General features: G+C 33.9%; 2 long non-coding RNA genes across 3 annotated transcripts; one reads left to right on the top strand and one right to left on the bottom strand.

Moving 5' to 3' along the window:
• Positions 1–7,675: 7,675 nt before the first annotated feature.
• LOC122292991 lies at positions 7,676–9,190 on the bottom strand. Its single transcript, XR_006237085.1, has 6 exons — positions 9,083–9,190; positions 8,851–8,945; positions 8,477–8,783; positions 8,323–8,409; positions 8,160–8,210; positions 7,676–8,043 (listed from the first exon to the last, which is right to left on the bottom strand). It is a non-coding gene; the product is annotated as an uncharacterized LOC122292991 (long non-coding RNA).
• An 8,528-nt stretch (positions 9,191–17,718) lies between these two features.
• Positions 17,719–18,850, top strand: LOC122292753. 2 transcript variants are annotated; one of them, XR_006237007.1, is made up of 3 exons: positions 17,745–18,274; positions 18,457–18,546; positions 18,724–18,850. It is a non-coding gene; the product is annotated as an uncharacterized LOC122292753 (long non-coding RNA). The 2 variants fall into 2 exon arrangements; XR_006237006.1 differs by having other exon boundaries at positions 17,719–18,546.
• Positions 18,851–24,677: the final 5,827 nt, after the last annotated feature.

The following is a 24,677-nucleotide window of genomic DNA, read 5'->3' as shown; positions in this document are numbered from 1 at the left end:
CACTGGAAATGAGGATCCACTTCAGACTGGAAAATGGATCAAAGATCTGGAGAAAACCTTTGAGGTGTGTGAGTGCACTGAGGCACAACAAGTACTCTACGCCAGCTATCTCTTGCAAGGTACCGCTTCTGATTGGTGGGATACCAAGAGGGTGATGCTGGAATCTGAACTGGGATCTTTCGCTGCGGTGACCTGGTAGCGTTTCAAGAAGGAGTTCAATGACCGCTTCTTTCCCGCATCGGTAAGAAAGTAAAAGGTAAGAGAGTTCTCCAATCTGGTCCAAGGGGGCGCGACAGTGGAACAATACGCCCGGAGGTTCATAGAACTTGAGCGATTTGCTCCTCACCTTGTCGCCACTGAGGAGATGCGAGCAGATCGTTTTCAGGAGGGGCTACGCCATGACATACGCCGTATGGTGGTCAGCCATCGGATATCCACTTTTCAGGAATTAGTGGATGTGGCCACCCTTGTGGAGCGGGAAAATAATCTGAGTGTGGGCTCCCCTCCAGGGCACAAGAGGCGGAGTTTTTCTGGTGAAGGAAGCAGCTCGGGTTCGCCCCAGAAGTTTGTTCAGCGGACCAGAACTCGACCTCAAACGTCCTCAAGTGTTCGTATGGGAGGACGGGTGCCTATTTGTGGAGCTTGTAATAGAGCTCATGAGGGCGAGTGTCGGATGAGTAGCGGACCCCAGTGTTACCGGTGCGGCCAAGTGGGACATATCGCTCGGGATTGCTCCGTCAGAGTTCAAGGAAGCCGTGGAGGTAGACACGGTGGAAGAACCAACCCGAGACAAGCAGTGCAAGCCTGGGTTTATGCTGTCACACCCGGAGAGGTGGATGATGAGGCACCAGCGACCCATGATGCTGGAGTAATTACAGGTATGGTTTAACTTAATTTTAAGTTGGATTTAATTCTTGGTGTATGTGGTTTATTCTTTGCTTTTTGGATTTCATGGGTTGATGTGTTTGGTTCAGGAAGAGTCCGTTTGTATGAGTTTTATGCTTGTACTTTGTTTGATTCCGGTGCTTCACGGTCGTTTGTATCTTCCACGTTTGCTCGGGTGTGTAATTTGGTCACGGAACCGTTGCCGAAGTCTATGGTAGTGGCTCTACCCGATGGTGAGATGGTGTGGTGTTCCAAGGTTGCTTTGGGATGCCCGTTAAATTTGGAGGGAAGGTTCTTGGATGCTGATTTGGTGGTGTTCAAGCTGTTGGATTTTGATATCATCCTCGGGATGGATTGGCTATACCGATATTCCGCGAGTATTAATTGCAGAAGTCGGATAATTAGCTTTCAGCTTCCAGATGGTGATTGTCTGGAATTTGTGGGGAGTAGATTAAAAGAAAAACCGATAATTATATCGGCGATTCAGGCAATAAGAGAGATTGCATGGGGAGCGGATGCATTCTTGGTGCAGATGGTGTCCACGCCGTCTGAGAAGAAGTCTTTGGCAGACATTCCAGTTGTGGAAGAATTCCCCGATGTGTTTGTGGATGACTTGCCCGGACTACTCCCTGTTCGGGAAATGGAGTTTGTTATAGAATTGGAACCTGGAGCGGCTCCTGTGCATAAAGCTCCTTATCGCATGGCACCGGCTGAATTGAAAGAGTTGAAGACTCAGTTGCAAGAACTCGTAGAGAAGGGATTTATTCAGCCTAGTACGTCGCCGTGGGGTGCACCAGTTTTATTTGTTAAGAAGAAAGATGGAACCCTCCATATGTGCATTGATTATCGGGAATTGAATAAGGTGACCATCAAAAATAAATACCCTCTTCCGCGGATTGATGATTTGTTTGATCAGCTTCAAGGAGCAGCCGTGTTCTCTAAGATTGATATGAGGTCGGGATACTACCAGCTGAGAATCAGAGACCAGGATGTGCCTAAAACTGCTTTCAGGTCGAGGTATGGGCATTATGAATTTAAGGTGATGCCGTTTGGGTTAGCTAATGCCCCTGCAGCTTTCATGGATTTGATGAATCGAGTGTTTCGACCTTATCTGGATTCCTTTGTGGTAGTATTTATTGATGATATATTGATTTATTCCCGAGATGTTGAAGAGCATGTGTATCATCTTAGTCTGGTACTTGAGAGATTGAGAGAACACCAGCTATACGCCAAGCACAGCAAGTGTGAATTCTGGTTGGAAGAAGTTAAATTTCTTGGGCACGTAATTTCCCGGGGCGGAGTGGCTGTTGATCCTAGTAAGGTAGAAGCCATTTTGTCATGGCAGCGCCCGACTACAGTGCGCGAGGTCAGGAGTTTCTTGGGGCTCGCCGGATACTACCGAAGATTTGTAGAGGGTTTTGCTCGCCTATCCGGACCTCTCACAGCTTTGACTCGGAAGAATACAGAATTTGTTTGGTCAGAGAAATGTGAGAGAAGCTTCCAGGAATTAAAGAACAGGTTGACGACGGCACCAGTGTTAGCGCTCCCAGAACCGCATAAGCCATTCGTAGTCTTCAGTGATGCGTCTAAGTTTGGTTTGGGTTGTGTCCTTATGCAGGAAGGACGGGTTGTAGCCTATGCATCTCGTCAGCTAAAGGGCCATGAGAAGAATTATCCGACGCACGATCTAGAATTGGCTGCGATTGTTTTTGCTCTCAAGATCTGGCGGCACTTCTTGTATGGGAAAGCTTGCGAGGTATTTACTGATCACAAGAGCTTGAAACATTTGTTTTCCCAGAAAAATCTGAATATGAGGCAGAGGCGATGGCTGGAGCTAATCAGTGACTATCAGTGTGAGATCAAGTACCATCCGGGGAAGGCTAATATAGTTGCTGATGCTTTGAGCCGGAAGTCACACTTGGAAGATGAAGCCGAGTCGTCAGAATTGGATTCGTTGCTTTGTGGGATGAGAAGGCTCCTTATAGAAAGTTCGCAGCAAGTGGAGATTTTGTCTTCAGTTCTTGATATTCGGGTAACTGATTTTGAAGAATTGAAAACTCTCCGAAGAAAGGATCTGAAGCTGCTGAACATCAGGAAAAGAGTCAGAAAATCTCGAGGGCCGTTGCATTATAGCATGGATAACGATGGGATACTTGGGTTCCGAGATCACAGAGTGGTCCCAAAGGACTCAGATTTCAAAGAACGGATCATGACGGAAGCTCATGCGGCCCCTTATTCAGTTCATCCCGGCAATACAAAGATGTATCGGGACTTGAAGAAAAATTACTGGTGGGATGGAATGAAGAAGGACGTTGCCTTATATGTTGAGAAATGCCACACATGCCGTCAGGTAAAGGCCGAGCATCAGAGACCTGTAGGTATGCTCTAACCCCTCCCTATTCCTGAGTGGAAGTGGGATGACATCACGATGGACTTCGTAGTGGGTTTGCCGAGAACGCCTAGTGGGAAGAATTCTGTTTGGGTGATTGTGGACCGGTTAACGAAGAGTGCTCATTTTCTGCCTGTTAATAACACCGACTCTTTGGGTAAGTTGACCCGTTTGTATGTCAAAGAGATAGTGCGGCTACATGGCGTACCAAAGAGTATAGTGTCGGATCGAGACCCGAGGTTTACGTCGCAGTTCTGGAAGAGTTTGCAGGCAGCTTTGGGTGCTAAGTTGAAGTTCAGTACTGCTTATCACCCGCAGACAGACGGCCAGTCAGAGCGCACCATTCAGACCCTGGAAGACATGTTGCGGGCATGTGTCATGGAATTCCAAGGAAGTTGGGAAAACCATTTGCCGCTCATCGAGTTTGCATACAATAACAGCTTCCATGCGACCATTCAGATGGCTCCCTATGAAGCTCTTTACGGGAGAAAGTGCAGGTCGCCCTTATATTGGGATGAAGTTGGGGAGAGTAGGATAATTGAACCCGAAATAATTCAAGAGATGCAAAGCCAAGTCCAGATCATCAGAGATAAAATGACGGCAGCTCAGAGTCGCTAGAAGAGTTACGCTGATACCAGGAGGAGAGAGTTGTCGTTTGAAGTTGGTGATTGGGTTTACCTTAAAGTCTCTCCCATGAGAGGTGTTAAGCGTTTTGGTAAGAAGAGGAAGCTAGATCCGAGGTACGTCGGCCCTTTTCAGATTTTGGAGAGAGTAGGGTCCGTCGCCTATAGAGTTGCTTTGCCAGATTATTTTGGGAATGTTCATGATGTCTTCCACGTATCATCCCTGAAGAAGAGCTTTGGACAGTAAGAACCACGCTTCGTCGACCCAGTGGGTATTCAGTTGCAACCGGATCTCACTTATGAAGTTGTTCCGTCGCAGATTTTGGATTGGAAGGAGCAACAGTTGAGGTCCAAGACGATACCTTTGGTTAAAGTGGCTTGGGGAGATCCGTTAGCTCAAGACTTCTCTTGGGAGCGAGCAGCGGACATGAGGGAGCAGTACCTGTATTTGTTCGAATAGAGAAGGTATGTATCTTAATATTGATCACAGTTGGTTTATGTGCTTTCTTGTGGCTTGCTTTAAGTTGGTGGTTGATCTGCAAATTTCGAGGACGAAATTTGTTTTTAAGGAGGAGAGGATGTGATGACCCGCTTTTGAGTGTATTTTCGCTGAAATAGTTGTTTTTATTTTAATTAATATTTTAGTTATTTATTTTAATTTATTTGCATTTTAAAATTGTTTTTTTATTTAATTGATGTTGTGTTTTATTTCTTTTAGTTGTTTTGTGGTTTTTAATATCTTCGCGGCGGTTTAGTGTTGTTTTTCTCGGACTGAGGATTAGACCTCGTCTTTTCCCTACATCTCTTTCCCTTTTTCCTTTTCTTTTTCCTTTTTCTTTTTTTCCTTCTTTCTTTTGCCTTTCTTTTTCTTTTTTTTTTTCTTTCTTTTCTTTTTTCCTCTCTTCTTTCCTGCTCGAGCCCCCCGGTCTCTCTCTCTCTTCTCTCTCTCTCTCTCACGCCGGAACCTTCAGCCGTTCGAACCGCCGCCGTCCGGCCACCGTGCGGCTCACCGCCGGTCCCGTTCGCTTCGCCTCCCTCCGGCGCACCTTCCCACCAATTTCCACCCCCAATCGGCCGGCCGTTTGGCCAGAAAAGCCCTTTGAAGCCCGCACGGGTTTGGCTCCGATCCGCCGCCGTCGCTCCACCTCCGGCCACCATTTCTTCACCACTTCATCACTGGTCCCTTGCCGTCCTAACCCACCTATTTCCAGCCTCCAACGACCACCGGAACAGCTCCTACGAGCTAGCTTTCCTTTTTGGAAAATCCGATCTCCCACCGGCGATTTCGCCGCCACCCACGGCCAACCACCACTTCCAATAGCTTCACAATCATCCATAGACCATTCCCTATCAATCCCAAGCCCTAGTTTGTCCCCGTTCAAAAGTGAGTTTTTCACAACCCACAGCCACAGTGAATTTTCACTGTGATGTTGCTTTTTCGCCGCCGTTTGCAACGCCTCGTGTTTTCTAAAATTGTCATATAGCGCTGTAAGTATTTTCCAAACCCTATTTTCAGATTTAAATATATATTGCTCATTCAATTATTTTATCTGCTGGTTGGTTGATTCCGGACTGAGTCCGAGGAGTTCGAGGGTCGGATGGATGGAGGACGAAGTTACTTGTTTTATTGATTTATGTTGTTGGATTATTTTATTATGCATTGATATGGCATTACATGGTGCATGCACGTGTGTTTTTGTTTAAGTGTGAAAAGCCTGTTTATTGGCGTAAGTGGTCTTACGGGTGCGTGTGTATCACGACCCCAAGCCGGGATGGAGTATTATCCCGGTGGAGCTCCTCTGGTCACTCGGAAGCGGAATAAATTGAGTGATGTCCCCTGGGTTGTCGCTAGATGACGGGAGCGGGGGCTAGGGGATGCTTGGCTACGAACGCGCCAGGCGCGGAACCGGGCATCGCCCTACGCACCGACTCCGTGGCCCTTTGCTGGTGAGGGCTAGAGGATGCTTGGCTACGAACGCGCGGGGCGCGGAACTGGGCATCGTTCGTTAGGTGTCACATGCGTGGTGGTACTCTGCGGTGTGGCACTGGAGCCAGGGTGTGCGGATGACCCCTATGGGAGGTCATGGTGCATACGGATAAAATTGGATAATGGTTTGAGATGGATAAAGGCCAAATGTGACTTTTGGAGTGTTTTTCGGAAAAGAAGTGTTTTTGGGCCAAATGAGATTTTTTGCGTGTGTGAAAAATTATGTTTTTGGGTTTTGTACATTGGGCATGCTTCATGCATTTTGTTTGAGTTCTATGTGTTTTTATCTGGTAGTGTTTGGGTTTTACTTACCAGCGGTACCATTTTTGGTTCCGTAGCTTTTGGTGCAGAGTTGGAGGACGAAGAGGAGGAGGCTGAGCCCGAGGATGCGGCTCCGCCGGGTTGCTGATGCTATGCTTTATATTTGGTTTAAAACTGTATTTGTGTTTTTGTAATATTTTATTTATGTATGTTTTAAACGGCTTGTATTACGTTAAGAACAATTCTGGTACTTAGTTATGACTTTCGTTATCCGCTGCATGTTTCTTTGTACACATATGTTGCCTTGCACACACTTGGCACCCGTCGATAGGATGGTGACCCGGGTTGTCACCATCCGGACGTCTCGATTTCCCCGTGTTCGGGCGTGGGGATTTGGGGGCGTCACAATAGAGTCGTAAATAAGAATTGTATCCTTATTATTTTCAAAGATTCTGATATATATATATATCTTTTTTGTGGGTCTCTCAAACTCATATAAGTCATCCCAGACCCACCAATAAAGATTAAAGTTGATTTAAATCACTAAATATTTTTATATATAAAATCGTATTCAATCTTTTGATTAAGTGATGGTTGAATGGAAAGTTTAAAAGTTGAAATAAGAAATTTGAGATTTAAAGATATTTGTTGTAATATAAAATTAAATAATGATCAAAATTCTTTAAATTGTTCATAAACCGAACATGACGAAATATTTTATAATTTATTTTACTAATTCTAATTTAAATGGAGATTATTTTTATAAAATAACGAGCTACCTTACAATTTTATTTTATAAATATGTCCTTCATTTAAAATAGAGTCGTAAATAAGAATTGTATCCTTATTATTTTCAAAGGTTCTGATATATATATATATATATATATATATATATATATATATATCTTTTTTGTGGGTCTCTCAAACTCATATAAGTCATGCCAGACCCACCAATAAAGATTAAAGTTGATTTAAATCACTAATGGATTTCCTTTTCCATGAACGTACATCAGTAATTCTATAGCTTTAATTGAAAGATCTAACATCAATAATTCAAGGGAGAGTGCAAAAGAACCCAATTATTGAGAAAAATAAAGACAAATATTGGAAGAGTGGTCAAGCAAAGAACACTAATGTAGGATGTGAGCGGCATGAATCACGTGAAGTGGACCATGTTTGGTTGCTAGAAACTATTCAAAATCAATTATTGATAAGATCGATCTATTTTTTCAACGTTTTATAAAAATGTTAAATTCATGATTCAAGGTTTTTACAGGGACAAAATTATAAATGTAACTTTCTTCTTTCTACTTTTGACTTTTAAGACACCTTTCGTTGGATCATTTGTTTTGTCGTTTATTATTTTTCAAGCTTTTTGCAGACATGTGAGACAAACTAATTTTTAGGAATAAGTCATGCGTTCTTATCGCTAAAAATTACTATTTTTTACTAATATACGAATCTATCATTGTAGTGTGGGGACACTCGCAATTTAGATTTCGATCATTTCAGAGAAGATGACAATTTATCTGCTAATTAATTCAAATTTCATATAATTATTAAAGGGTCAAAATCCCAAACACAGCTCAGCACCATTAAAAAACTAATCAACATGCTGTGTTGTGGGACTGACTTATTAGAGGCTGATTTTCTTAATCAAGGGTTAATCTTCCACGCAATACTCGCAGATTTTCAACGATGCTGACTACGACATTTTTTAAGACATCTCAAGCACTCAAAACCTTATTGTTATGAATTGTTTCATATCCATAATTCCTTAATTAAATAACTGTAAACTGAATTTAATTTGTGTCTGCTTCTCCCTTTGATGCGATCACTCTCTGCCCTTTGTACAGGTTCACGACTTCATATGAAGTCACTCCAACAGTTATTGGGATCTGAGGATGACAAAAGGAAAATAAACCATCATCAAGATGCTTAAGCAATAGTTTTCAAGAATCTTAGCATCCGAGCCCACAACTCTTCTATTCTCGTTGAAGTTGTTTAAAGGTACCTGCAATAGGTTTAGTACCTAATACAGCACTGAACAAGTAGTTGTATGATTCTGTATCCATCACAAGAGAAATCCATCAATGTAGCTCATTGATGCGAGAAGCAAAGGAAAACTAATCATAGAATACTTCTAGAAAGAAAATATGCACAAAGCTGATTAAAACCTTGGCGATCTGCAGTCCAAGGACAACGATCCACACTGCAGAAAGTACACCAACTTCCTTCCAGTAAATATTCTCAAGAATAGAGACCTGGGAATGTTACAGATATCAGTTATGAAAATCACGAGTCAAGTAAGGATTGACTGAGTATTCTAACCTCTGATTTTTCAGATTCTTTGGTCTCTGAACGAGTGCTAGTGCTTGGGCCTGCAGGTAGAGGCTTGTTTAGTACCCAATACAGAACCGAACAAGTAGTTGTATGATTCTGTATCCATCACAAGAGAAATCCATCAATCTAGCTCATTGATGCGAGAAGCAAAGGAAAACTAATCATAGAGTACTTCTAGAAAGAAAATATGCACAAAGCTGATTAAAACCTTGGCGATCTGCAGTCCAAGGACAACGATCCACACTACAGAAAGTACACAAACTTCCTTCTAGTAAATATTCTCAAGAATAGAGACCTGGGAATGTTACAGATGTCAGTTATGAAAATCACGAGTCAAGTAAGGATTGACTGAGTATTCTAACCTTTGCTTTTTCAGATTCCTTGGTCTCTGAACGAGTGCTAGTGCTTGGGCCTGCAGGTAGAGGCTTGTATTTGACCTCCTGATCAATACCTCTATCTGATTTAAGAACACATTAGCCTAGAGAGAGAGAGAGAGAGAGAGAGAGAGAGAGAGAGAGAGAGAGAGAGAGAGAGAGAGAGAGAGAGAGAGAGAGAGAGAGAGAGAGAGAGAGAGAGAGAGAGAGATTAACTCACTTTTTGATTGCAAAAATCTAGCAGCCTCCTGGAAATAAGAGGAACAAGTAAGAAATTAAGTGTTGAAGCATAAAGAACTTGATGGAGATTCTACGAAGAGGAATAAACGGAGAGAGAGAGAGAGAGAGAGAGAGAGAGAGAGAGAGAGAGAGAGAGAGAGAGAGAGAGAGAGAGAGAGAGAGAGAGAGAGAGAGAGAGAGAGAGATTCAGCAAGATGGAGAGCGGAGACAAAGAGATAACAGAGAAGAGAGAGATCAATGAAAAAATATCATTGACACAGTCTCACTAAAGACCAAAACATCCTTATATAAACGGACACAAAGGAAGAAAACAAAAGGTTAAAAAAGTAATTATGTAATAAAAACTGAAGAAAAAAACGGAATGCAACAATTTACTGCTCATTCCTGTAGAAGCGCGATAGGCGCTTATTATTATAGATAGATATATATGTAAAAGATAATCTTATTTAATATAAGATAAATTTAAATTTTGACTCTTTTATTCACGTAAGTTTTCGTATTAGAATAGTTATTTTTTTATTATATAATAATAAAATAATATAAGATAAATTTGACTTTAACTATTCACATCAAATCTCTATATTAGATTATCTATTTATTTATTATATAATAATGAATAATGAATAATTTAATAATTTATTATATAGTTATTAATAGTTATTAATATCTATATAATTTAAAGAATTAATAACTATATAGTAATAATCTAATAACTATATAATTTAATAACTATATATAGTTAAATTAATAACTATATAGTAATAATTTAAGAGTTATTATATAGTAATAGTAATTAATAATTTAAAAAATATTTAATTTTTTTAATTATTAATTTATTTTATTTTATCATATTTTAATTATTAATTTATTTATTTTACATATTTTATTATTTAATTTAAAGAAAATTATAAAAATTTGTGGATATAGATGGAGAGAAGAGAGAGTGTTGTAAAAAAAAAAAACAAGTATTTAATCTGTAAATAGTATATATTAAATTTGGTATTCAGTTTATAATTACTGTAATTAAAAGTTATAAAATTTGTTATTGGTTAATTCATTGTAAAGGAATTTTTGTCTAATAATTATAAAGTATAATTTATTTTAAATATAAATAATCCGGTGAGAATGCTATTAGTAAGCAAGCGGTCTAATGCAGCAAGCGATCTAATGCTGGGACTTTTTGTCTAGTTCGTTTGGTACGCGGATAAACTGTTCGTGACTGTCGTCGCTTTGCAGTCTGGGGGTCGTTTACCGGTTCCGCTTGTTATTGTGTCGTGCAACTTTGGTTCCAAATTTTTATATTAATAGCATTGATTTTTATACTCAATGTTTTTATGAAAAATTCTCAAACCGGATAGATTATATTTAATTTAATAAAATATTTATATGATATAATTAAATTTAGAATATAAATTTTAAAATTAGAATCTTATAAATTAAATATTATTATTTAAATTATATAGATGATGTGCTCTACATATTAACTTGATAATAGAATAACTTTATTTATATTAATTTCCTTAATATCTGTTAAAATGTACAGCCCTAAATAATAATAAATGAGTATCACATGTAAAGAGTTTAAAAAAAAATCATAAGGAATAAAAATTAGATTTAAAAGAAATAAAAAGCACCAGTGAGTTTGAAAAAAAAATGTTGCTAGAGTTAAACATCATAGAGAACAGTGCTGGATATAATTATGTATTGTACAAATGTCACACACTCTTTTTTAAAAAAAGTAAAATTTAATATTAAAAATTAATATTTTTCTTGTGAATCTCATATTTATCCACTTTTTTTCAAAAAGAGTGTGCAATTGACATGTTTCATGATTATAAATATTATTTCTCTTCAAATAAAATATAGGAAAGTATTATTGATGATAAAGTGGACACGTGGCATCTAAGTCCCACGTGTTGGTCGATGAGTGTATGGAGAAGGGTTGATGCAGGAGAAATAATATTAATTTTAATAAATTTTAAAATAAAAATAATATTTAAATTATTTTTAATTTTATAATATTTTTATTCAACTTTTTCTTTCTTATTTTTCTAAATTTACTAAAACATCTTAAATCAAACCACTTTATTATTATTCATAGAATTCTAAGATATTTTAAATGTCCAAACAAATTTTTAAAATTTAAAGGTTGAAAATTAGAAAACAACTTGCCATTGGGGTTTATTAAAGTAATTGGTCTATTAAAAATCTTTTTGGACAAAAGAGTTTTGAAAAAAAAAAAATCAACGTTTAGGGGGGTTTATATATATATATATACTAGTTGAGGTGCAACGTGCGATACACGTTTGCTTCGTTGTATTATTAACCTGTTTAGTTAAGTTACAAAAATTTGTCAGCAAAAGTATTGCACAGATATAAACAACAAAATAAGTTATAGATTTATTTTTTTTTATTTGTGTCATTCTAGTGCAGGCCCATATTGGACAGGACCGATGGAGATAATATTAAAATTTTTGTGCTTCTGTTAGTTGAATATTTATGGGTCTACAACAAGTTAAATCATCCCATTCTGCAACTAAATTGAGTTTTATAAATTTTAATATCCTTGTAAATTTTTATTCTTGTTTTTTCATTTTAAATTTATTTGTCCATCAATCTTAAAATTTATTGTAATGCATTTTGTTTTTTTTTTGTAAATTAGTTTGTAACAATTAAATATTATGTATAAGGAAATAACTAAATAAATAAATAACTGAATAAATTGTCATAAATCTTTAATTCAAAAGAACTAATATTAAAAAAGATTACATGTTCAAGTTGAAACCCAAAATGCAAATTGAGATGCCAAAACTGAAGCAGGAAATTTCAAAAAGTTAAAATAACAGGAGAAAATAATTTTACTTAATAATAAATAGTACAAAATGAAGAAAATAAATATGAAATCAATCTTATACTAACATATAGGCAGTGCAAATGATGAAAAGAGAAACAAGAATCTGATAAAAAATAAAATAAACAAATTTGAGAAAGTAACAAAAAAATAATATTATAAAAGTATTGAGATTAGATTTCTTGTAAAATTCTATTTAATTTAGCTTAAAAAGACATTATATCAAATTTTTTCCCAAAATTTACTTATTTTTTAAAAATCTCAAACATTTCATTTGTTATTTTTTACCTATTCTATTAAAATAATATTTTTCTATTCCTTTTTTATTATTATTTTTTTACTTCTGTTTACAAATTTAAGAAATTAATATTTTTTCTTATTTTTTTAATTGTTACTTTAGTGAATATTTTAAACAAAAAATTAAATCAGTTTTCGTGACTATGATAATATTTTTATAATTAAATTTTTTATATTTCCATAATTATTTAAATTATTTTTAAAATTATTATTTAAAACTATAATAAATATGAGTATAATAAAAAGTGTAGATATTGTAACAGCCCGCTAGAAATTTAATTGTAAAATTTCTATTAACTTTAGGAACCTCGTGAAAACCCCATAAGTTTTCACTAATCTATTAATCGTATAGGTTTTTGTCTAACTACATAGTTAGTGTTATTATTTACTATAGTATCAGAAGTGTGTTTTTGATTATTGGAGATAGTTAAAAGTGTCAAAATGTATTATGGTTTGTGCCATTAGACTCGGAGGGTTATTTAAAGTCTTATGGCGCAATAACATTTTTTTTCATATTTTCGGACAAAACGTCTGTTCAAAACTGTAGATATTATTGTATAAAAAGAAATATCTTGAGGTAATTTTCATGAATATTATTGGGTAAAAATATTTTGAGTTGATTTTTATAGATATTATTAGATAAAAATATTTTAAGTTGATTTTTTGTAGATACTATTGAATAGAATATTATGAGATAATCTTTTATAGATATTTTGGGTAGGAGAAAACTACACTCAACTCTCAACTCCAGCCTCATCTCTTCCATATCTCATCCATAAGTATCTCCAGTCACCTCTCCTCACGAAATTATCTTCATTTACACTTTCCATTGAAAGAATATCAAACACTCTCTCTTGGACAGCTTTTAGGTGGTCTTTACACACCCATTTCGAAGCTTTTGTAAGCGTTTTATCATAAAGTCTCCTTCATATAAGTTGTTGCTTTTTTAGTCTAGTTTACATGGATATCTTATTTGCCCCATTTGAAGATCATTTGGTCAGTCAAATATTGTGTAAACTATAGAAAGGTCATTCTAGGAGATAAACTGGAGAATATGTTATAGTTTGGAGTTTTTGACCAAACTAATGGATAGATATTGGTCCGAAATTTTTATGGAGTATTGTTAACATGTATATATGACTATTGGTTGAGGAGTTTTGCATGATTAAAGGTTTTGATGAAAGATTTTCTTAGATTTAGAAACTTAGAAACTGGAAGAAGAAAAACAGTTTCTGTTTTGAGAAAGTTTAACTCTTTGGTGGTCTAAACCTATTCTAATGACTTTAATAATTTTATTGGAGGATCCTAAGTATCTTATATACATGTTATATTATTATTTTGAAGATATTTGATGTTAGTTTTAAAGATATGAAATTTTATGCAAAGAGATATTCAAATAAACCAAAGTGTGGATATTCTTGGCTAAATTTATGTTTTGGTTAATTTCTAACCATGTGATCTTGAATTAGAAGCTTATATATGTTTTAGGACATCTTTTTAAACCATGTGATGGTTTGGTTTGAAGATCATATATTTATAAGTCATAGATCAAGAGATTTATCAAAACTAGTTGAGGAAAAAGTTTCTGTTTTTGGACTAAGTGTAAAACCAAAAACTCCAAATGTTATTTTGTGATTTTGGTGACTTTAGTTTGATGATTTAAAGCATGGTTGATGTTAGGATGATATTATGACTATGTTAGAAGTAAGATTTGATTTTTGAAATTCTTGGAGATGTTTTGATTTAAGGTCAAAACTTGTGATTCAATTGCTTGGATTTTTTTTACAAAAAGTTTGGTGTTAATTATTAACTTTTTCTAAATGGATGTTTTAAGTATGATTTTGAACTTAGGATTGGAAGATGTTTGTTGCAAAATTTTGGTTTAAGCATGAGTTTTGAAGTTGGAAGTAATTGCAACAAAAATCAAGGGAAATGGCCTATGGATGTTTCGACCATAGTGTGTTCTTCATAGTTGTATTTTGTTTTAAATTTTTCTGAGTTGATATTTAAGTTTAGGATAAAATTTACATGAGGAATGTAAATTTTGGAAACTTTTGGAGTTAGTATGCAAAATCCTTAAGTTATGGGTAAAACGGTCATTTTCCCACATGTAGAGAGTAAAATGAAAATTTTACTCTTTAAGTTAGTATTTTCCATATTTCAAATTATTAGTGATTTAGTTCTAATTCTTAGAATCACTAATTACAGTTCCTCGTGGTCGCACTTGAAGTTTTATAAGAAACGCAGAGATCGAGGTAAGTTAGCTTTTAACTTACTAGCAGTCTACTGTGTATGTGTGCTAAGTAAAGGAACTACAGTGTATGTATGTGTGTTATCATATATGTCATGCCATGCCAAGTTATCACGTAATTGTCTATTATACAGAATTTATTCTGTCATCAATTTTTTTATATGTTACATAATATATTCTGTCATGTATTACTGTACCTTACAAGTACGTCATGCTAAGTATGCCATCTATTACATGTATGTCAAGTCATGTAATATTCACTGTTGCAAGTATGTCATGTTAAATATGTTATCTATTATATGTTATGCCATGTTACGAAATATTTATATCTCAAGTTGGTCATGTATTTCAAGTTATGTTCAAGTCACGTTATGTTACGTCAGGACTTCAGTCATTTCGTATTCCAGTCATGTTTCATCTTGATTACTTATGTATGGGGTCACAGCAATTGTGGCGCATACACTACGTGAGACACAGCAATTGTGACACGTAGAATACATGGGGTCACAACAACTGTGGAGTATGTATTTAAGCAGTTAAAGAATAAGTTTCCGTAGAATACATGGGGCCACAACAACTGTGGAGTATGTATTTAAGCAGTTAAAGAATAAGTTTCCGTAGAATACATGGGGCCACAACAACTGTGGAGTATGTATTTTTCATGTTAAGTCAAGTTTGTGTAGGATACATGGGGCCACAACAACTGTGGAGTATGTATTTACACGTAGAATACATGGGGCCACAACAACTATGGAGTATGTATTTTTCATGTTAATTCAAGTTTCAAAGCAAGTTCATGCTAAGTCAAGTTTCAGATCAAGTTCATGTCAAGTCAAGTTCAGTTCATGTTTCAATTTAAGTTATGTCAATTATGCTATGTTGTACGCCAGTTATACTTTAATTACTTATGAATTTGATTATGCATTTATGCTTTTACTGTCATCCCTGCATCATTAGCTTGTGTGGAAGTTTTTTTATTAACTTACTGAGATTTGTAATCAAATCTCACTTTGGTAGTCCCAACTACCATTCCCCCTGAATGGTAGATCTTGTTAGAGGACCTGAAGGAGAATCAGGAGCTGATCAACTAGACACAGTTGACTAAGCGACGGTGCGACGTCAATGTTAATATAGTAGTTAACGTAAATTACTACTTGTACAATGGAGTTGCATCTTTAGTAGTTTTTGGATCATAACCATTTTGGACTAGTGTTGTGATCTATTCAATGGGTCTTTATGTATGAAGTATGTTTTAAGCATTTGGGATATTTTCAATTTGGTGCATAGTATTGCTAAAGAAAAAAATTATCCGCTGCGAATATTGCATAATGTTAGATGCATGTTAGGAACATTGCATCTTATATGTCATGAACGGGGGCAGGTAAACTTGTGTTGCATGTCTCGACGCTTCAAATGTCCGTCCGATCCCAAACGGAATTTGGGGGCGTCACAAATATTCCTTTTTTATTATTATTTTTTTACTTCTGTTTACAAATTTAACAACTTAATATTTTTTCTTATTTTTTTAATTGTTACTTTAGTGAATATTTTAAACAAAAAATTAAATCATTTTTCGTGGGTATGATAATATTTATGTAATTAAATTTTTTATATTTCCATAATTATTTAAAATATTTTTAAAATTATTATTTAAAACTATAATAAATATGAGTATAATAAAAAGTGTAGATAATTGAAAGTAAATAAATATAATAAAAAGTTTCAATGATTAGAAGAAAATATTAATAAAAAAATAATATTCAAAATTAATTTTATACTACGTATAAATGGTGTAAATGATGAAAAAAAGAAACCAAAATCCTATAAAAAGCAAAATAAACAAATTTGAGAAAATAACAAAAAAGTAATCTTATAAAGGCATTCACATTAAGTTTTCCAGAATGTTTTTTATAATTTAGCTAAAAATGAGATTTTCTAAAATTTTTCTCTAAATTTTACTTATTTTTTAAAAACTTGTAACATTTCATTCCGTATTTTTTATCTATTATATTAAAATAATATTTCTCTATTCTTTTTTTATTATTACTTTTTAACCTCAATTTACAAATTTAACAACTCAATATTTTTTCTTATTTTTTAAATTGTTACTTTAGTGAATACTTTAAAAAAAAAATTAAATCATTTTTTGTGGGTATGATAATATTTTTATAATTAAAATTTTTATATTTCCATAATTATTTAAATTATTTTTAAAATTATTATTTAAAACAATAATAAATATGAGTATGATAAAAAATGTAGATAATTGTAAGTAAATAAATATAATAGAAAGTTTAAATGATTAGAAGAAAATATTAATAAAAAAATAATATTCAAAATTAATCTTATATTAACATATAAGCGGTTTAAGTGATGAATAAACAAATGAAAATCTTAAAAAAAACAAAATAGACAAATTTGGAAAAAAAAAAAGTAATGTTATAAGGGCATTCACATTAAATTTGTCCTAAAATTCTTTATAATTTAGGAAAAAATGACATTTTTGGAAATTTTTCTCTAAATTTTTCTCATTTTTCAAAAACCTCCAATATCTCGTTATCTATCTTTTCTCTATTATATTAAAATAATATTTCTTTATTGTTTTTCAATAAATATTTTTTACTTCTATTTACAAATTTAATTATTTAATATTTTTTCTTATTTTTTGAAATATTACTCTAGTGAATATTTTAAACAAAAATTTACATAATTTTTTTGTGGGTATGATAATATTTTTATAATTAATTTTTTTTTATATTTCCATAACTATTTAAATTATTTTTGAAATTATTATTTAAAATTATAAAAAATATAAGTATGACTAAAAGTCTAGATAATTGAAAGTAAATAAATCTAATAAAAGTTAAATGATTATAATTATATAAATATTTATATAATATAACTATAAATATATAAATATTTATATATATAATATAATTGAAACGTCTGTATATAAATATATGTACATATATCTAGATATATAAGTAAATAAATCTAAATCCTAATCCGGTAATAAACAAAACACAATAGGGGTAGAAAAGTAATTTTTTACTCTAACCCTAGACAACCCTATATAAGCATTGTTAACACCAATTCTCTCATTTCTCCCCCTTCCTGTTTCAGCTACCGTCCCCTCTCTCTCTCTCTCTCTCTCTCTCTCTCTCTCTCTTAAAGCTTTCATCTTCTTCTTTGATGTCTGTTTGTATTTTCTTCTCCTTTTAATCTTTTGCACTTTCGTCCTCATTACTCATATCTTGCGTTTATTTGATTTATTTTTTTTTTCATTTTTGTTTGTTTAGATTTAGATTGTTCTTTACAGTATAATAATTTTTTTTTTAAGCTTTCAGATGTGAACCGTTTATTTCACATATTTTTTGTTGCTTTTTTATACATCTAGATCAAGATTATTCTTTACGATTTTTAATTTTTTTTGTTTTTACTTTCAGATCTGAACAAATATATTTTTGTTTGATTTTCTTTGTCGTTTTTTGTTTTTGTTTTTGTCTCTTCTCTTATCTTGTTCTTGTTATGTCTTATTTTGTTGTTTGATGTTTGGATTTTTCAGATCTGTACAACAACTTATCCCTCACGGCCTCTCTCTGTATATTTCGGCATCTCGTGTGTATTAAGGCACTGTGTTTGGGTCTTTTTTTTTTTCCGATGGATATTTTCGGATTTTTTGGTTGGATTTGTTCTTTATTGGTTCTTTCTCGCATCGTGGCTAAGATCCGCTGCCTATGGCCACGCGTAGCAGCCCACGACCACGGCGGAATGTGAGATCTTTCTCACTTGTGTATTATTTCACCATTGTGTGTATTAAGGCACTCTGTTTAGGTTTTTATTTTTTTTATTTTTAAATTTTTTATCTGATCGATATTTTTGGTTTGTTGGTTGGATCTGTTGTTTGTTAGACAAACTTTTTGTTTTTTCTGATGGATATTTCTGGGTTTCTCAGTTGGATCTATTGTTTGTTGCATCTCCCTCGCATCACAGTTCACATCCGCTGCAAATGGCCACCCGTGGCAGCCCACGACCATGCCGGAAGGTGAAATATTTTTCATTTGTGCATTATTTTGGGGTATTGATATATATTATCAGTATAAATATTTTTCACATCTAAGAGGGAATTTTTTAAATCCGAGAGTTTTTTTTTTCCAAAAATTTTGGAACTGGGTTTTATTTTTTTACTCTTAATTGCGGTTTTTTATTTTTGTGTTCTCAGCACATACGAAGAAATCAGAAGATGAAATTTCCGAAGATCGAATTTGTTTGATGGGTTTAATTTTTTTGTTGGCTCTACTCTCTGTAAAAACAGATGTAAATATGCAAATATAGTTTTTATCTTTCAATTTTTTTTTGCTATAATATATATGCATATCATGTAATTACATAATGTAACAAATTCATTCACACAATACAGTTAATTTTTAGAATATTGAGAAAAACAATAAAAACGTACCTACAATTCCTGAACGAGAGAGCAGAAATCACGGGAGAACTCAACAGATGAAATGAAACAAATTCTGATATTTAAACTACAGTTCGATTCACTTTCTCAGATCAAGAGATAAACATTAAGGGTAAAAAGACAAAAACATCAAGCCGGCAAAACAAAACGACACTAAGGAGAAAGAAGTAAACAATAAAATTAAGGGCAAAATCGGAAATACAATAATAAAAACCAAACTGTCCGTGAGAAGGCAGAAAGACCAAAAAAAATGTCGGTGAAATAAAAGTAAAATGCAAACTACTGCAATTGCCAAATAAAACTAAGGGTAAAATGGGAAATAAAATATTTACTGTTCCTAACACTGTAGCTTGCGGATTGCCGCTTATATTATCACTATAGATATATATTATCATGGAAATTAGGAGAATAATTAGAAGGTTTTTTAGAAATAAATTTATTATTCTTGCATTTAAAAAAAGTTTATCTATACAATCACGGGCTTCGTTTTACCGAGTTTATAGGAAGTAATGTAAATTTTTCTAGTTTTCATTCTATTTGTAATGAATGGTTAGGAGTGGCAGTTTGTGCTCGTGTTATGTCAAGTTGAATATTCAACTAGATGGATCAACTTGAACTCGATCTATTAAGTTAAATAAGGCAAACACAATGTTGACGTCGTGTTTAGTATGCTAATGGGTTGGCCTCTCAGTAATCCTAGTCTTCGATTTGGAAGGCCTGTTAACATAGAGAAGATATTGGCAAGAGATGACTTAAGGTGATCGGGAAAGCCTTTGTTACCTAAGTCACCAATATCCTCGATATGATTATTGGAAAGCAGGAATTAAGCTAGAGAGATCTTACCAGTGCCTGATCGAATCTCCCTATACGATACATGAGGGTTCATTTTATACCCTACCTTGTTGGCCAAACAACCATGCCTTGCGGCTAGGGAAGGGGTGTCCTCCTGGAGATCTCTTCGCCAGGCTTCATTTAATGCAGCATAACCCTTTGGGTAATGCAACTAATGCAACGTGTTCTTTTGGTGAGCGTCTTTAATGTGACTTGATCTTCTAGTATTGCTTTAGAGTTCAACTCCATCAAAATGGCATGTTTCCTTTCTTCTTTTGTCTAGGTAGCTTCTCGCTTTCCCAAAATAGTGACCTGCCTTTCGACCCAAAACCATGCACCTAGCTCATACGGATCGAGATCCCCTAGCTGGGTCTCCGAGTGGGTCAGGGGATACAAATCTCTGGGTATTAGGCTTGGCTCTCTAGGTCCTTTGGGCTTGGGAAAAATCTTCCTAACTGTTATTCCATCTATTTCCTTTACTCTTGTTTTGACATCAATACTTGCGGCTTTATATCTGATTGGCTAGGGTGAGATGAAGTTATCACCTCTTAATCATTCCACGTGTCAGGTCATTATTCTCTCACAATTCTTGGAGATTCGATCCTAGTACCCGATAGCAGTCATTCTGTCTCTTCTGCAGTGATGGTTGTCCAACGACCTCCTTCCCATCTTGCTACGTTGTGCGTGCTTGGGACTTGAATTGTTTTTATCTTCTGTATTCGCTAGCGTGAGAAGGAAGTCAACTGTTGCTCCTTCTATATAAACCCTATCGTGCTCTCGTTGCTCCCACTTCATCTCACATACTTTTGCCTAAGATCTTCCTCATCTACATCCTTTCATTGTGCTTGCCTCCAAATGGCTGCCGAAAAGTCTGCCAAACCCACAACCTTCCACAAGCAGGTTCGACCTGAGGCGGGTGCCCCGAAGCTGAGTTACGTCGGTCGCTTTTGGCGTTTGTAAGTTTTTCCTGACTTCCTACAATCGCTGATTTCCACTTACCGCGTACCTAATACGGTGGAAATCAGACATGATTATAAATAGTACTATATCAACTTTATTAACTTACTCATTCTTACCTTATTATAAATATTATTCTTGGTCCAAAAATTATACTTCAATTAAGACATGATTCTCTTAATGACCGTGAAACAACAAAATAAACTTTAAAAGTCAAGATTTCACAATCACTTGAAATGACCCCACATATGGAAGAGATAAAAGGATGGTATTGAAAAAGATGAGAGAATAAAAGACTTGACATTTCACCATTATAACTTATTCCTTTCTTCTTCTTTTTTTCTTTTTTTTTTTTATCCTATTCTTCTGCATTTTGCTTCATTCACAAAATTTAGCACAAGAAGTATGTACATACTTGAAAGGAATTAGTTAGAGAAGAAGATTAAAAAAAAAAAAGCCTTGTAGAGATCATGATCATTTTTCTTAGTGGCTCACTAACAGTGCCTACATTACTATTATATGTTAATGATTTTCTTGCCCTTCTTTCCTTGGAAATATTATATATTTGTGCTTTTAGATATCATGATCATTTTTCGTAGTGTTAAAAAGGAAACAAAAACAAAACCAAATTTGCATAAAATCTTGGGAATGTTGTTTGCATAATTAATCAAAGTGGAGTTATCTTATCTCATTTAAAAGTTCTAAACCAAGCTATAATCTGTGTATTTGCATCTTGGTATTCTGCAAGTTCTATCTCCAATTGCTTTTCAGTTCTACCTCTCAATTTCTGTGTGTACATTAACAAGCATTTGCCTATAACTCATACATTCTATTGCTCCTTATTACTCATGATTCTAGCTAACAATTTTATTACTTGTGTATATGCTCATGGCTGGAAAGTTTTATACATTGGTCGTTAGTTGTTATTCAAGTTGTCTGACTTCTTAATAATTACAATCTCTTTAAGGATGGACACACTATTCAATGAGGATCCCTTCACCACACTCTTAAAAAGTAGAGGAGAAGGTTGTAATAGCACCCCAACTTACATGCAACATTCTAATGTTGTGATCCAAGCAACTCCAATTGAGGGTGAAAAAAGGCTACCCACTAAAAAAGTTTTTTCATTGTAAAAGAGGACAACTTCATTGTCTCCACTTGGGTCAACATTAACATTGATATTATACGTGATACTAATAAAAAATCTACTCAAATGTGAAATGGAATTTCTAATTTTTTTTTTATCAAAAGTATAACAAAACCAAATATTGTGAAACGTTCTGTGGTGTCATTTATGAATAGTTGGTCTTCAATCCAAAAATGCATAAATAAGTTTTGTGCATCTATAACATAGGTAGAATCATTGCACCTGAGTGGTGCGACAGAGCAAAATAAGGTATATATTATTTTCCTTTAACTATGCATTTGTGTAGGACTGATTTATTAACTAACAATATTTATTCGCTTTTATAGATTAAGAAAGCAAAACTTATGTACAAGGAGATGAATAAGATGAACTTTATAATGGAGTATTGATGGTGTCTTTTGAGACACCAATCCAAATGGCAGTAACACATTATGACATTGAATACACGAAGAAGGCCATAAGATAAACGTCTAACCATTGACCACTCAAGTCAAGTTGTTGGGAACACTATGGAGGAGAACGTGGAGGTTTTTGGTGATAGATCTTTAAGCAAAAAAGCTGAGAAAGAAAAGAAGAGGAAGCGGAAGTTTTAGGAATCTAATGATGCTGAGTTCAACATAGCCTTAGATCGAATGATCGAGAATATACACGTGTGCATGGAAGAGAGGAAAGCAGCGATGATGAAGACAGATCGCAAATAAGTCAACAACTATAACTCGAGAAGAAAAAGTTTGAGGCTAAGATTATTAGTAGGGGTGGAAAATCGGCTGGGACTGGTTGATTAGATCCGATTTTTGACTGGTTTGGTCTAGAATTAGTTCCTTCATTTTAAAAATTGGTCAAATTCGGTCCGAAGTCGATTTTACATTTTTTAACACCAGACTAGACCGATTCACATATTATATATATTTTTAATTTTTAATATTATATATAATATATTTTATATAACTTTTTATATATAATATATATAATTATGTATGAAGTAATATATTATAATTTATAATATAACATTTTAATCTTAAATATAAATATTTATTTGATCTTATGTTTTAAATATAAAATATATATTAAATACATTTTATTGGCTAATAAATTCTCAATATATTTATTTTGATAAATACATTAGTAATATTAATATACTTAATATATTAAAACTGGAAAACCGAACCAAACCTTATTGGTAAAACCGAAAGTACCGGTTTAAGATGGTAACTGGTGCGTAATCAGTTTTACAAAATGCAAAACTGATGCTATGGGTTCGGTCTTAGATTTTGTTCAAAACTGGACCAAATCGGACCATTTATACCCTTAGTTATTAGATTGGATCTTGTTAGAATGAATACCATACATCAAGACTATTTCCTTAATCTTTGTAGGGAAATTTATAAGGTATCAAAGAATAATTCTAGAACTACATCTACATCTTCATCCACACCTCATGGAGGTTTGTAACTGTTAGGCAAATTTGTAAAATTTTGATTTTAATGACGGTCTAGCCACACGTTTTATGGAGAAACATGTGATTGGGCAGAAACTTTATATTTAATTTTTGGTTAAACATTGCCTACTTAGTAAATCTTTCAAATTTTGGCAGCTGGAAAAGGATGCTTTTGTGGGCTGATTGTTAATTTTTGGAACTGTGGAAATGGATGTTATTCTTTTGTGGGCAGGTCAAGTGGGTTGGATTTAATCTCCAAAGTTGAACTTGTGTATGGTTTGTGCATGGTCAAGCTAGACTTATGATCTTTGGCATTCTAATGTTGAAAGGCATCTCTTTTATAGTTTGTTTAATTTTTGGCCCCTTTCTTCTATAGTAACAGGGTAACTCAAAATGTGCATGGCTTGGAATGTTCATATTTTTTTAGAAAATTTAACAACAAATCAATAATTAATTCAGAAAATTTGCTGGACAGGATTGTTAGAAAACAATGAAAGCTTTTCAATAGCTTATAAATAAGATAAAAGACTGTCCATTTTAACAATAAAAAAGGGAAATATTAAATAATAGAAGTAGTACAAATAACCATGCTTGTTGGATAATTAGATTGAAAAAAAATAGTTATAAAATAATAATTTAAGTAAAAATTAAATTATTAATTAATATGGTTAGTGTAGTTGCAAAATATGAAAGAAAAGTTAATAAAAGATATTATTATTAAAAAAATAATATTATATTATTATTTGTGTTAATAGATGGATTATACAATCTAAGGTAATATCTTGAATCACAAAATCTTTAGGCAAAACATATAGTTTTAAGCAAATTTTGGTTTTGGCTTTGGCTAAACCATTGCCAATGTTCTAATAGGTCAATCCGTTTTGATCTGAATTTGTTTATATTAAATTTAAATTGACTAATTTTATATTATGTTTGTATTAAATTTACGGATCATGTCACATATTATCACTCCTATGAATAGCCCATATTTTAAAATCAAAATTCTCAAAATTTCTAATACCAATCATAAAAAGATAGGATTTATTATGTATCAGCCACTATTCATGTTGCACACCATACACTTATAGGTTTTTATAAAGTGTAGGGATGCTTTTCATAGGGAGCAATGCTACGGATCCACAACTGTAGTAGGAACACACTTGCACATCATACGTGGCATCCAATATTTAAAAAAAAAAAAAAAAGTCAAAACGTGCATTTTTTGATGGGGTCAGGAGGGTTTGCTTTTTCCATTTTCGATTTCGAAATCCTCCCGCGAAAGCCCCCGTTCGTCGCCCGCATGACAGGTTCCTTCGCCCAGCACCACTGGCGACG

This window comes from Carya illinoinensis, chromosome 13, assembly GCF_018687715.1.
Source record: "Carya illinoinensis cultivar Pawnee chromosome 13, C.illinoinensisPawnee_v1, whole genome shotgun sequence".
NCBI lineage: Eukaryota > Viridiplantae > Streptophyta > Magnoliopsida > Fagales > Juglandaceae > Carya > Carya illinoinensis.
The sequence above is the reverse complement of the archived record's forward strand: the minus strand, read 5'-3'. Positions and strand labels throughout refer to the sequence as shown.